Source organism: Choloepus didactylus, chromosome 1 (assembly GCF_015220235.1).
Source record: "Choloepus didactylus isolate mChoDid1 chromosome 1, mChoDid1.pri, whole genome shotgun sequence".
Classification (NCBI taxonomy): domain Eukaryota; kingdom Metazoa; phylum Chordata; class Mammalia; order Pilosa; family Megalonychidae; genus Choloepus; species Choloepus didactylus.
Genome location: NC_051307.1, coordinates 65,739,355 through 65,752,959, shown reverse-complemented (window position 1 = coordinate 65,752,959; position 13,605 = coordinate 65,739,355). Strand labels below are relative to the sequence as shown.

The following is a 13,605-nucleotide window of genomic DNA, read 5'->3' as shown; positions in this document are numbered from 1 at the left end:
ATATCAAAATTTGGGAATGAGACTGTTGTTATGACATAGCACTACACAACAGCTTTTATAATCAAGACTGTGCGTAAGTCCAATGTGTGAATGCAGTGAATGTAAGTATGTATTCTTCTCATCAACAGTTACCAAGGAAGGTTTGAGCCAAGGATTTACTCCTCTTTGAGCTGATGTTCACTTCTTCATTCAACAGCCATTCTTTGAGCACCTGCTACATGCTTGGCACAGGTCCTGCCCTCTATGAGTTCACAGACAAGTAGGGGAAACAAACAGGTGTCCTACAATTTCAGAAGAACAGAGGTAAGGAGAAGGCCAGATGCTAGCTTGACACTTTTTTCACCATTAATATATGTATTTCAACCTGACTTCCCAATATGGTCTCATTTCCTTTTTGCATCAACATAAAGCCTCAAATGAAACCACACCGTATTTCATTTCAAAATGAAACTCATGACACAGCTAAGCAGTGAGTCATCCTCAGAGGCCGTGAAATTTCAATCCCAATGGTTTAAAGACTAAGTCTATCTCATCATTAATTTACAATAACTTGTGTGTTTCCTGGGCTGAAATTTTTTTTATCCCACAATTTAATTTCAACAATGATTGTCAAAATAGCTAATCTTTGTGCTATACTGATAAAATCTACAACTCTCCACAGTCACTAAAACCTGTTTGAAACAACAGGGAAAGAAAGTGGGGAAACTATTTTCCTTCCTGACTTAAGATACTGGGGGAAATTTGAGATATGAGCACGACTTTTCCACAGTGACTATCCTCACAGCCTAAACCTGTATTACTATTTTTACTTTATTGTGTGCTATATAGACTTTTTGTAAGTTAAAAGACTACATCTTTTCATTTGAGAAGGTCACTCAATGGAAAAACAGAACTAGGAAATTTTACAACCAAGAGTATACCCAGGGCGATAGTGCATTTCAGAATTTGTGAGGATGCCCTGAATGTAACTTCCTACCCCACAAGTGATGTCACACATAAGGTAGTGTGCTTCCTGCCCTCCTTTTGAAAAAAATGCCCCAGTGATTTCTCAGGGTTAGAACATAGGTCAATGTGAACCAACCATCCAAAAGTCCTTTAGATTTCATGGGTCTCATGCTGACACAACAAAACAAATCCATCTGACACAAAAGGAGAAGGCTGAAAGTATTGTCTCAGTAATGCAGAAACAAATTTGCTCTTACCTCCACTTTTAGCTAATTTTTCAGAAAGCATTCTTATGCATCCTAGAGCATATTTTATGTAATCTTGCATCACCTCAACCTTCATACTACTCCCTATTGTCACTACTCCTCACACGCATTCAAACATCAGACCTGACAAACTAAGGATATGTGAAGAAGACAGAGACAAGTGAGTCAGAAATTTACATAGCTTCACAGAGGCTAGCCCTGGGTCTGCAGATCACGTGCAAACCATGTGATAGCTTCCAGTAGCACCGGCATGAATCAAGATAAGAAGTCATATTAACATTGTGCTCATTGGAAGATTCTAATGAATCACCAACCATATGACAAGCAACGAAATTAATAGTCCATACACAACCTCTTCATTCTCTGTAATGCAGAGGTGACAGTGAACCGGATATAGGTGCTCAGATTTCACAACTCCCAGATTTTGGTTTTGGTCAAAATCAAGGTGCTTCCTAAATTCTTATCAGCTAGAAAGATAGGTGAGACACAGGCACTCCACTGATACACATACTCCTCTATCAACCCTGATGAATTTAGTGCACATCCAGATTAAATCCCAGTCTTCCCTTCTCTCTTTACAATGGAGTCACATCTTACACAGGGATTAGGTGGGTCAGCCCATAAAATAAGAATCTCATGTAATTCAAATTACCCTTGAAAAGCCCCTAAAGTCCCCCATAGATTTAAATTTCTTCTGTAGGTGATCTTAGTTCCTCTAATGTTTTTCTAAATCTTTCAACTGATTTTTCAATTCCTACATTGAGCACGTCAACCAATCCTTTACCATCCACTTACCAAGTCCCTTGAAAATCAATTTCATGTTTTTTGATGATCAGAGAAACCCTTAAAATCATTCACACAACCATTCCACAACTTTCCACCACAGGCATTGACTATCTATCCCAAACCTTATCCCATCTCTCTATCACTGTCTGTATGTCCCTGATCCCACTTCTCTCTTCTTCTCTCTGTCCTTTTCTTTCTTCCTTCCTTTCCCTTTTTTTCCTTAAGCAAGCAAAGTTCAGTTCCATTAAATTGATTGCTCTTATGATGAAACCCTTTTGTATTGAGGGAATAGTTTCAAGAAAAATTGATAAACCTATTTACCTGATTTTCTTTCACAGTAACTACTGCCTTCTATTGCTCTCATTCATTCATTCATCCACTCAATCCATTCCACAAATATTCAGTAAATGCCAACTATATACCAGACACCATTCCAGGCATGGGATATATATCAGTGCTCACAAGAGGCAAAGTCTCTGCTCATGAGGAGCTCACTTTCCAGTGGGACAGTAAATGGACATATGCCTAATAGACCATCAGACAGAAGTGAGTGCTTACATGGGGGAACAAAGCTCTGAAGAGTGACATTTGAACAAAGATCTGGAGTAAGCAAGGGAACCAGCCATGTGGATATCTGAGGAGCCAGTGTTCAAAACAGAGGAAAAAGACCTTTAGCCTTTTAGTCTTCAGGAAACAACAAGAAAACTTCAAGTATGGATGAAGCCCAGAGAGCAAAGGCAAGAGTGGTATGAGATAAGTTTGAGAGTCTGACAGAATCCTGAACAGGTAGAACTGTGCAGGCCACAATAAGGACTTTGGGGCTTTATTCATGAACGTTCTGCAAAGCCCTTGGCCATGAAGGATTTGAGTTGAGGGATGGCATGTTCTGCCTGGTTGTTCTAGTTTGCTAATGCTGCCAGAATGCAAAACACCAGAAATGGATTGGCTTTTATAAAAGGGGATTTATTTGGTTACGCAGTTACAGTCTTAGGGCCATAAAGTGTCCAAAGCAACACATCAGCAATTGGGAACCTTTACTGGACGATGGCCAATTGCATCCGGAAAACCTCTGTTAGCTGGGAAGTCACGTGGCTGGCATCTGCTCCAAAGTTCTGGTTTCAAAATGGCTTTCTCCCAGGAGTTCCTCTCTAGGCTGCAGTTCCTCAGAAATGTCACTCTCATTTGCTCTTGGGGTGTTTGTCCTCTCTTAGCTTCTCTGGAGCAAGAGTCTGCTTTCAACGGCCATCTTCAAACTGTCTCTCATCTGCAGCTACTCTCTCAGCTTCTGTGCATTCTTCAAAGTGTCCCTCTTGGCTGTAGCAAGCTCGCTCCTTCTGTCTGAGCTTATATAGTGCTCTAGTAAACTAATCAAGGCCCATGCTGAATGGGCGGGCCACATCTACATGGAAACTATCCAGAGTCATCACCCACAGTTGGGTGGGTCGCATCTCCATGGAAACACTCAAAGAATCACAATCTATGTTTTGGGGGACATAATACATTCAAACCAGCACACTGGGTATTTTCAGGATTTCTCCAGCTGTTATGAGGAGAGTAGACCCTGAGTGCGTGTGGGGAAGTAGGTTGAGAGTGGAAGACAGAAGTCCCTAGTGTTGCCAGGTGCCCTAACTCTTCTGTCAGGAAAAACAATTGACCTGGATCCACAGGTGCACTGAAGTCTGACCTCTTAAAAGTCAGGATTCTATCCTTTAGCTTTCCTTTATACCGCAGAGCTTTTGGCAGCTTTATCAAAAAAAAAAAACATAGCTTGAAATAAAAAAATCTATGTTAATTTCTTGAAAAAGTCATGCTAAGTTTTTCTAATACTAAAATAATGTTATTTAATATGGACAGTAAATTTACCTCTTAAGTACAGAATAGGCATACAATGGTTATCAAATAACTGGAAAAAATCATCTTTGAAAATTATCTCAAGGCTTTAAAGGCCTTGAGGCAAATTAAGTGAGTAATCTCTTAATTTTTAAAAATCTGGATGTGTGCATGCACACACACAGAAACCTTCCCTTCATATTTTCATTATGAGGAAGAAGAGGGAGCAGGCCTCCTTCTCTTGAAGAACAACTCTCAGTAAGTGGATATGTTTTTACAACAAAGGGTCTATTGTTTCAGATTTGTAAAAAAAAAAGTTCAATATTTTGTTTTAATTTCTATGCTAAACACAACTCTAGATTTTTAGTGCCATTAGAAATTTATGATCATAACAGATTGAGTTTTGCATCCATAAGACATAATTTCTTAACTTTATCTTTGAATTATTTAGAAGCAAATGGTGAGGTTTCTATAATTTAAAAAAAAATGAAAAACAGTGCCTGATCTAATGCAAAATATAAACCATAATGCAATTATCATCCTCATTTCTTATATATATGCGTGTGTGCTTCACTTTATTGCACTTTCCAGATATTGCATTTTTTACAAATTGAAGGTTTGTGGCAACCCTCCATCAAGCAAATCTATCAATGTCATTTTTCCAACAGCATGTGCTCACTTCATGTGTGCATGTCACATTTTAATTAAGGTATGTGCATTGTTTTTTCAGACATAAAGCTATTGCATACTTACTAGACTACAGTATGGTATAAACATAACTTTTTTAATATAATTTTGTTGAGATAGCCTCATGCACCATACAATTCATCCAACGTATACAATCAATCACTCACAGTAGCATCACATTGAAGTGCATTCATCACTACAATTAGTTTTAGAACATTCATTACTTTCAAGAAAAAAAAATGAAAAGAAAAAAGAAAAATCAAAACATCCCATACCCCTATCCCCCCTCCACCTATTATTGACCCCTAGTATTGGTGTGGTACGTTTGTGACTGTTGATGAAACGATATTAAGACATTATTGTTAACTATAGTCCATAGTTTGCAATACATACATTTTTTCCCATATACCCCTCTACCATTAACTCCTTCTAATAGTGTCATACATTTGTTCTAGTTCATGACAGAACATTTTTATATTTGTACTGTTAATCACAGTCATCATCCACCACAAGATTCACTATGTTATACAATCCCATGTTTTAAACTCCAACTTTCCTTCTGGTGACATACATGACTCTAAACTCCCCTTTCAACCACATTCTCACACAATTCAGCACTGTTAATTATATTCATAATAATATGCTACCATCACCTCTATCCATTTACAAATGTTTAAGCTCAACCTAGTTAAAAATTCTGCACATATTAAGCAACATATTAAGTTCCCCATTCTATCTTCTGGTAACTTGTATTCTGGATTTTACGTCCATGAGTTTATATATTATAATCAGTTCATATTATTGAGATTATACAATATTTGTCCTTTTGACTTATTTCATTCAACATAATGTCCTCAAAGTTCATCCATGTTGTCATGAGCTTCAGGACTTCATTTCTTCTCACTGCTAAATAATATTCCATCGTCTGTATATACAACTTTTTGTTTATTCATTTATCAGTCGATGGACACTTGGGTTATTTCATCTTTTGGCAATTGTGTATAATGCCACTATGAACATCAGAGTGCAAGTATCTGCTCCCATCCCTGCTTTCAGATCTTCTGGGTATATACTGAGTAGTGGGATTGCTGGATAGTACAGCAACTCTATACTTAGCCTCCTGAGGAAACGCCAAACTCTCTTTCACAGCAGCTGCACCATTTTACATTCCCACCAGCAGTGAATGAGATTTCCTATTTCTCCATATCCTCTCCAACACTTGTAGTTTCCTGTTTATTTACTAGCAGCTATTCTAGTAGGTGTGAAATGATATCTCATTGTGGTTTTGATTTGCATTTCCCTACTAGCTAGCAAAGCTGAGCATCTTTTCACGTGCTTTTTAGCCATTTGTATCTCCTCTTTGGAAAAATGTCTGTTCATGTCTTTTGCCCATTTTTTAATTGGGTTGTTTGTCTTTTTATTGTTACATTGTAGGATTTCTTTATATATTCTGGATATTAAACCCTTATCAGATATGTGGTTCCCAAATATTTTCCCCCATTAAGTTGGCTGCCTCTTCATCCTTTTGACAAAGTCCTTTGAAGCACAAAAGTTTTCAGTTTTGAGGAGGTCCCATTTATCTATTTTTTTCTTGTGTTGCTTATGCTTTGGGTATAAGGTCAACATAACTTTCATATGCAGTGGGAAACCAAAAAATTTGTGTGACTTGCTTTATTGTGATATTCACTTTATTACTGTGGTCTGGAACAAAACCCGCAATATCTCTGAGGTATGCCTGTATATATTTATATAAACTTTTCTCGTGTATGTCTGCAATATTTTTGTTTAAACCATCTGGTAACCCTAATGACCATATATCTCCCCTCAGTGCCACCACACCCACCCTTTTCTAATCATTGAGTGCTGCTCAACTGCCTGTGTGTGCCTGCTAGGGCAATACCAAAGAAAGTAAATCCGTTGAAGATTTCAGAGAAGAGGAATAATACAATTTTTCAGTATCATTTGTTCAAACATTTGCTGTGCACCAACTATGCATCAGGCACTGTGCCGGGTTATAGAAATATAATCACAAATAAGACAAAGCCTATGCCCTTAGAGACCAATGTAACTGCCTCATGGAAATTAGCTGGTTGGGAACAGAGTCTAGGAGCAAGAAGCTAGTAGCAGTCTTTTTAATAGTCTAAGAAGAAGATGGTGAAGCTGAAGAAACCTAAGAGACATGTCGGAGATATAATTAACTGCACTCTGTCACCCACTTTACTGTCAAGTTTTCTTTCCTTACCAAATCTCAGTTAATTCCCACCAGGATTTTCCCTATAAGTGATCCAAGTTCAAAGAAAGCTATACCAGAGTACCTTGTTTTATTTGCCTGTAAATAAGTAGAATAAATATTGCCAATGAGTTTACCCAAGGAATTAAGCACCTGGGTGTTATATTAATAAAGAAAAGGAAATACTTCCAGAAGAGGTTTGAAAAATAAAATCCTGCTTTATAAAGGCCATGGGGATAAAATAGAAGTACTAACGTCCTCACTAAATAGACACCATTCATTACTCTTAATAAAGTAAAGTACTACAGTATTTTATAGTACTTCAGTGGAAAAAGAAAAGGCTAAAATTCTGGCACAATCTGAAATCTGGCAGGAACGATATTTGGCCAGCCTATAAAACTGCCTTTCTTCTAGGATCTCCTCAAAAGAAAATGCAGACTGTCTCAAAGCTACATTTTAAAACAAACAGTGCACATCAAGGGAAAGAAATCTCGAAGTGCTATTTGGTTTGTTTTTCAGAAGCAAATGAATAGAACCAGATGAAACTAGAGATACTAAGTCTCCTCAGATTATCACCTGATATATTTAGCCACAGAAAGAAGAAATCTATCTATAAGGAATGAATTTATCAGTGGGGAAGCAATCATCTTCTCCCAAATGTGTCTTCCAAGTGAAGAGCCTAGACATTTTGCTCTTTAAAATTGTTGATCGTGTTCAGCCTAATGGCAAGTTTACAAAGGCCATAACTCAAGTTCAAGTTAAAGTGAAGGCAATAGTTACTGTGTAAACATTTCTATATCCAACAAATCCTGATTTCCTGATCTTTACAGATAAGTGGCTTTGAGTAAATGGAGAAATGACGATTGAGAAAAGTGAGCTCTCACCTGCCTGTTTGGAAGCCTTATTGTTCCAGCTACCATTTGCATAACAAACCAGCCCAAAATATTGTGGCATAAAACAACAAATATATATTGTATTTCTCCATTCTGGTGGTCAGGAATTTTAAAAGGGCATGGAGGGGTAGCTTGTCTTTGTTCCATGATGTCTGGCACCTCAGCTGAGATGACTCAAAAGACGGTGAAGTGACTCAAGGGGCTAATGGCTGGAATACCAAGAACAGAGGAATCCCCTTCCAAGATGGATTCTTTACTCACAGGTCTGGCACTTGGCCTGGCATGGTGAAGGACAAGCTCAGCTGAAGCTGTTAATCAGAGTTCTACATGTGGCCTCTCCAACATGATGGTCTGAAGCTAGTCAGCTTTCTTACAAGATGGCTCCAGCTTCCAAGGGTGAACATTTCAGGGAACAAGGAAGAAGCTGCATGGCCTTTTATGACCCAGCCTCAGAGGTCCCATAGTGTCACTTCTGTATTCTATTGGTCAAGGCAGTCACAAGTCTACCATCAGCAGAAAGCAAATTGTGTCATTAGGAGCACAAAGGGAAATGAGGAAAAGGGGAAGGCCTCATCATGTTTAGGTACATGTGAGGTGAAATGAAAGCACTGCCCTTATAAGAGTAGTCTTCTCACTAGACCACATCTAATTACCATTAGCTTTTTCACATGGAAAAAGACTTCTTCATGTGCATTCTTCAAGACCTCCAAAGGACTGTATGGCCTTTTTGATGAGTGGTGCTTCAAATGTAGCTCCAGATCACATCACTGTCACCATCATAACTATCATGGACTACCAATACTCCTTCTAGGCCAGCATTTACATAGGGGGCAGAGATGAAGAACCAGTATGTTAGAACAGATAAACGGTCATCACTGTAAGAATGTATGGAGGTAGAAGGGAAGGCAATTTTATCCCGGCCCTGGATACCTATCCTGATTATTCTGGATGAAAGTAGGGGGAGAGTCAGGGATTCCAGTTACTATTAGCCTGCAGATCCAGCGATAGCTGCTCACTGTCATTCCCAGTAGGTCGGGGAGCAGCAGGGAAGAGAGAAGGAGATAAGCAGTCTGCAGGGCCAGGTATGGATCAGAAAAATAGGACCAGAAAGGAGCATACTTACAGGAGCATCTCAAGAACATATTGGCATTAAACAATCATCCCAGTTCTTAGTCAAAAACTTGGGGAAAGCCTTAAGAAATTTTAGAATAAAGAGAACAATATGTGCCTTGGATGGTGACTGAAGAAAGCTGGCAGTAACCTTCCAAGCCATGTCAGAATCTATTTTCAGAAAGGAAGAAGGGCAAAAACTGTATTCTATTGGTCAAGGCAGTCACAAGTCTACCCAGGTTCAAGTGGAAGTGATGTAGAGCCTACCTCTTGATGGGAGGACTGTCAAAAAAGAGCTGGAGAGAAAGGGATCTAGCTAAATGTCAATTTCAAGAAGTTCCAGGCCCATCCCTATTAAGACAAGAGCCCCTGTAGGTGATTATGATAAGAAATAGCCTTTCCTTATAGCCAAGGAAATCATTTTTTGAAAGCTTAGATTATAAAGTATTCCAAGCCCCTATCTTATTGTCAAACAATAGATAGCCCCAATTGTCCTAGTTCAGAATATTCTTATATCATGGTTTTATCATTTTAGCTCACAAACCCTCTTGAAAGATTTTTGAAAACCTATGTACCCCTTTGCACATTTAAGTTGTCATCCAAAATATTTCATTGTAAGTTTTTTTAATTATTTAAAAATAAGATCTGTTGTTAGGAAATAGAAAAGTATACATTTCATAATTTTCTGACTAACTAGAATAAATAGTTCATAAGATGGTTTCATGAAATTGGTTTTAACTATCATATTGAATAAGTGCACTTGCTCTGTGAACAAATCTCAGAACGCTCATTTCCTCTGCTAGAATTAAAGTTACTTTCCTGATCAAAAAAGAAGAAGGAGGAGGAGGAGAAGGAGACCTTTCCTTTCTCATTTCTAAATACCCTGAAAACTCCTCTCTTGCAGTGACTAGGATACTGCCAATACAAACTTGTTTCCATTTTAAGAATTATTTTACTTCCCATAGGCAAATAAATTTAACTCTCTGTAGCTTCAGCTAAAGCAGAGGGTAAGGATGTTCTTAATAATCAAGATGTCAGCCAGCACCTTTTTACTTAACTCCAGTGTTTGTTCAATAGGCTCATGAAGAAAGTGGTCATGGCAGGGAGGGCATTAAGCACAACATCACTCAACAACATGGACTCCCCCTCAACAAAGCTGATCAGCTAATTGCTACTGTTGGGTGCCCAATATGCAAAGGGACATGGCCAGCTACATATTGGCATGTTGGACCCCCTCCCTTATGTAGGATACAGCAATTTGTCCTCACTGGAATAGACTCTCTGTATATGGATTTTCCTTCTCTGCCCTTAGTGTTTCTGCCAGCATCTCTTTCAGTGGGCTTGTTAAATGCCTATTACCATCTTGTTATTTAAAAAAAACAGTACCTATAAGAAAGGAACTCACTTTATGCAAAAAGAAGTGAAGCAAAGGGCTCAAACTCACAGTATCAGTTATGGTGCCAAGTGCATAACACCACCTTGTACGGTTGGGAGACTGACAAACAAGACGTACTCCAAACCAGTGCTCTTTTTCTCATAGTCAGAATATACTTGCTCTTTTTCATGGTGCCTCAGAGGCTGTCGGCTACCTCAGCACAAAGTTGAACATCTTCCCAGCCACTGGCTGCCAGGAGTTCACTGAAATGGATGATGAACAAACTTGGTACATTTTATGAGAAGCGTATGGTAACAGAAGTTGCTGCTGATGCTCTGGGTGGAGAGTGGAAGGGTTATGTTGTCTGAATCAGTGGTGGAAATGACAAGTTTTCCCCATGAAACAAGGTGTCTTGACCCATGGCCATGTCCACTTCTTACTGAGTAAGGGGCATTCCTGTTATAGACTAATGAGAACTGGAGAAAGAAAGCACAAATCTGTTCAGGGTTGCATTGTGGATGCCAATCTGAGTGTTCTCAACCTGGTTATTGTAAAAAAAAAGGGGGGGGGGATATTCCTGGACTGACTAATACTACTCATCACCTGGGGCCCAAAAGAGCTAGCAGAATCCCCAAATTTTTCAGATTCTCTAAAGAAGATGATGTCCACCAGTATGTTGTGAGAAAGCCCCTGAACAAAGAAGGTAAGAAACCCAGGACTAAAGCAACCAATAGTCAGCGTCTTGTTTCTCCACACATCCTGCACCATAAACATCAGTGTGTTGCCCTGAAGAAACAGTGTATTAAGAAAAATAAGGAAGAGGCCACAGAATATGCTAAACTTTTGGCCAAGAGAATGAAGGAGGCCATCGAAAAACACCAGGAACAGATTGCCAAGAGATGGAGGCTATCCTCACTGAGAGCTTCTACCTCTAAGTCTGAGTCCAGTCAAAAATAAGATTTTCTAAGAGTAATAAATAAATAAGATCAAACATTATATATATATACATACACATACTGGGCTATTCTTCTCATCATTTCCTCTACTGACTCACTCACAAAATACTTGCTTCCCATCTTTGCAACTTTGAGCTCTGTTGGTTTAGAGATCTTAGTTCCCAAAGGAGTAATGCTTCCACCAGGGTACACAAAACAGTTATCAATGAAGGGGAAGGTGAGATGCCACCTCACCTCTTAATGTTCCTTTGGTAAAGAATGGGAGTGTGTACTATCTGCGGTGATTGATACTAATTAAGGGAAGATAGAGTTGCTGCAAATAATAAGAACTAGAAGACTATCTCGAACCCAGGAAATTTTCAGGGACACGTCTTAATACTTACCTGTGCAGTGATAAAAGAAATGGAGGATTATAGCTACCTAATACAAGTATTACCACTAGTGGTTCAGAGCCTTCAGGAATGATGTCTTACATCATCCCATCAGGTAAAAAGCCGTATCCACCTGCGGTGTTGTTTGAGGGCGTAGAGAACATGAAATGCACACAAGGAAAAGGAGTTATAAATTCTAACTATGGTGTATTAGCTAGGGTTATCTAGAGAAACAGAACCTAATTATGAGATTTATTATAGGAATTGGCTCATTCCCAGTTGTGGGGATTGGCAAGTCCAAATTCCATAGGGCAGGCTTCAAATTGGGAACTCAAATGAAGGTTTTTATTAATTCCATGGAAGAAGCTGGCTGTCTGAAATAGAGATAGAAATTCTTCTTTCTGACTGCTAAAATCATCATTTCTCCCTTTAAGACTTCAACTGACTTAGTGACAGTTCTCTCTTTGCTGAAAGCAATCTCCTTTGTTGATTGTAGATGTAATCAGCCGTAGATGTAATCAACTGATTAATGATTTAAATCCATGAAATACCCTCACAGAAACTATCAGGCCAGTGCTTGCCTGACCAAACAACTGGGCATCTAGCAAAGTTGACACATGAACTTAACCATCACATATGGCTTCATGAGCAACTGCAGAAATTGTTAATGTTATTATTTCCATTGTTATTAAAATGTGTAGTATGTTATAACTATACATATTTTTTCTTTGATTTGGCGTGCAGAATCTGTATATTGATTAATTTATGGTAGTTAAACTTATAATTGTCTTTAAATCATTACTTACCAAAGGAAGATTGTGATTGTACTAGAAAAAGAATGAACATCACCCAAAATAGATTCAGAGACTGATTGTACTTTCTATTTCCCCTTTTGGAAAGAAGGCAAATACTTCTTTGTTTGTGTAAGGAATAGTTTCAATATTTTAGACAAAACATTATTGTGTTGCTATTTGGAAGTTAAAATAAGGGTAGAAAGAACATACAAATGGTGAGTACCTTAAGCAGTGGACCTTGCTGGATTTTGCCTGCTAACACTAAGCATGATTCCTGTCCTCCTAGGCTTTCCTCCATATGGCAAAGGCTAGAAGCCTGAACACTGTATCTCCCAGACTCTTTTACCAACAGGGTTCTGGCCTAAAATACACCAATGAGAAGCATTTGTGTGAAATTTGGAAGGCATAACAGAATGAGAAACTATTATTCTCTGATAGCTGCTGGGAGCAGGTTTATAGATGTCAGAAGATCTCAGGTGTGAGATTTTACAAGTGGTTTTCTGGTCTTGAGAATCACCTGCTTTGGTGCTATGGCAGCCGAGATCATCAGTGTTGAGTTTTTTGCTAGCTATACATTTCCTGATTTTGTGAATTCTAGCAGTGGCTTCTCTGGCCTTCACTCCTCCAGATCACCCAATGATTGAATATGCTTCAAATTTCCATATTAAGACCCATCCTACTTGAACAACCTGGATGGATTCTGTTTTTCAACCCAAACCCAGACTAAAAAAAGAAACATTTCCACCATAAATCTCAGGATCCCAAAAGATTATACTCTCAGTTTAAGGGTGAATGATAATTAAATACACAATCTCCCTCAGGAGGAGTGCAAGAAAAATTCCCTATCTTGGAAGTTAATTGAACAGAGGTGGAAAAAATTTTGTTCCTGAGACTTCATAACCACAACCTAACTTTCACACAGCTTTGCAGCCTGAATTCATACCACCTCATCATGCTGGTTTGGAGCTATTATGTACCCCCAGAGAATACCATGTTCTTTTAATCCATTCTTGTGGGTGCATACCTATTGTGGGTGGGAACTTTGGTTAGGTTGTTTCAATTGAGAGGTGACCCACCCAATTGAAGGTGGGTCTTAATCCTTTACTGGAGCACTTTATGAGCAGTTAAAGGCAGAAACACAGAGAGAGAGGGCAGAAAGATGAGAAATGCCCAGAGAAGCAAGAAGGACCCACAGGAGCTGAGAGCAAGAACAGAAGCCGGGAGAGGAAAACCAGCAGACATTGCCATATGACTTCCCATGTGACAGAGGAACCCTGGGCACCAGCAGCCTTTCCTCAGAGAAGGTATCTTCCTCTTGATGCCTTAATTTGGATATTTTCATGGCCTTAGAGCTGTAAATTC

The 13,605-nt window shown here is 38.8% G+C and overlaps 1 pseudogene; it reads left to right on the top strand.

Moving 5' to 3' along the window:
- The first annotated feature begins 7,600 nt into the window (after window positions 1–7,600).
- LOC119514493 lies at window positions 7,601–11,079 on the top strand (annotated as a pseudogene).
- The last annotated feature ends 2,526 nt before the right edge of the window (window positions 11,080–13,605 follow it).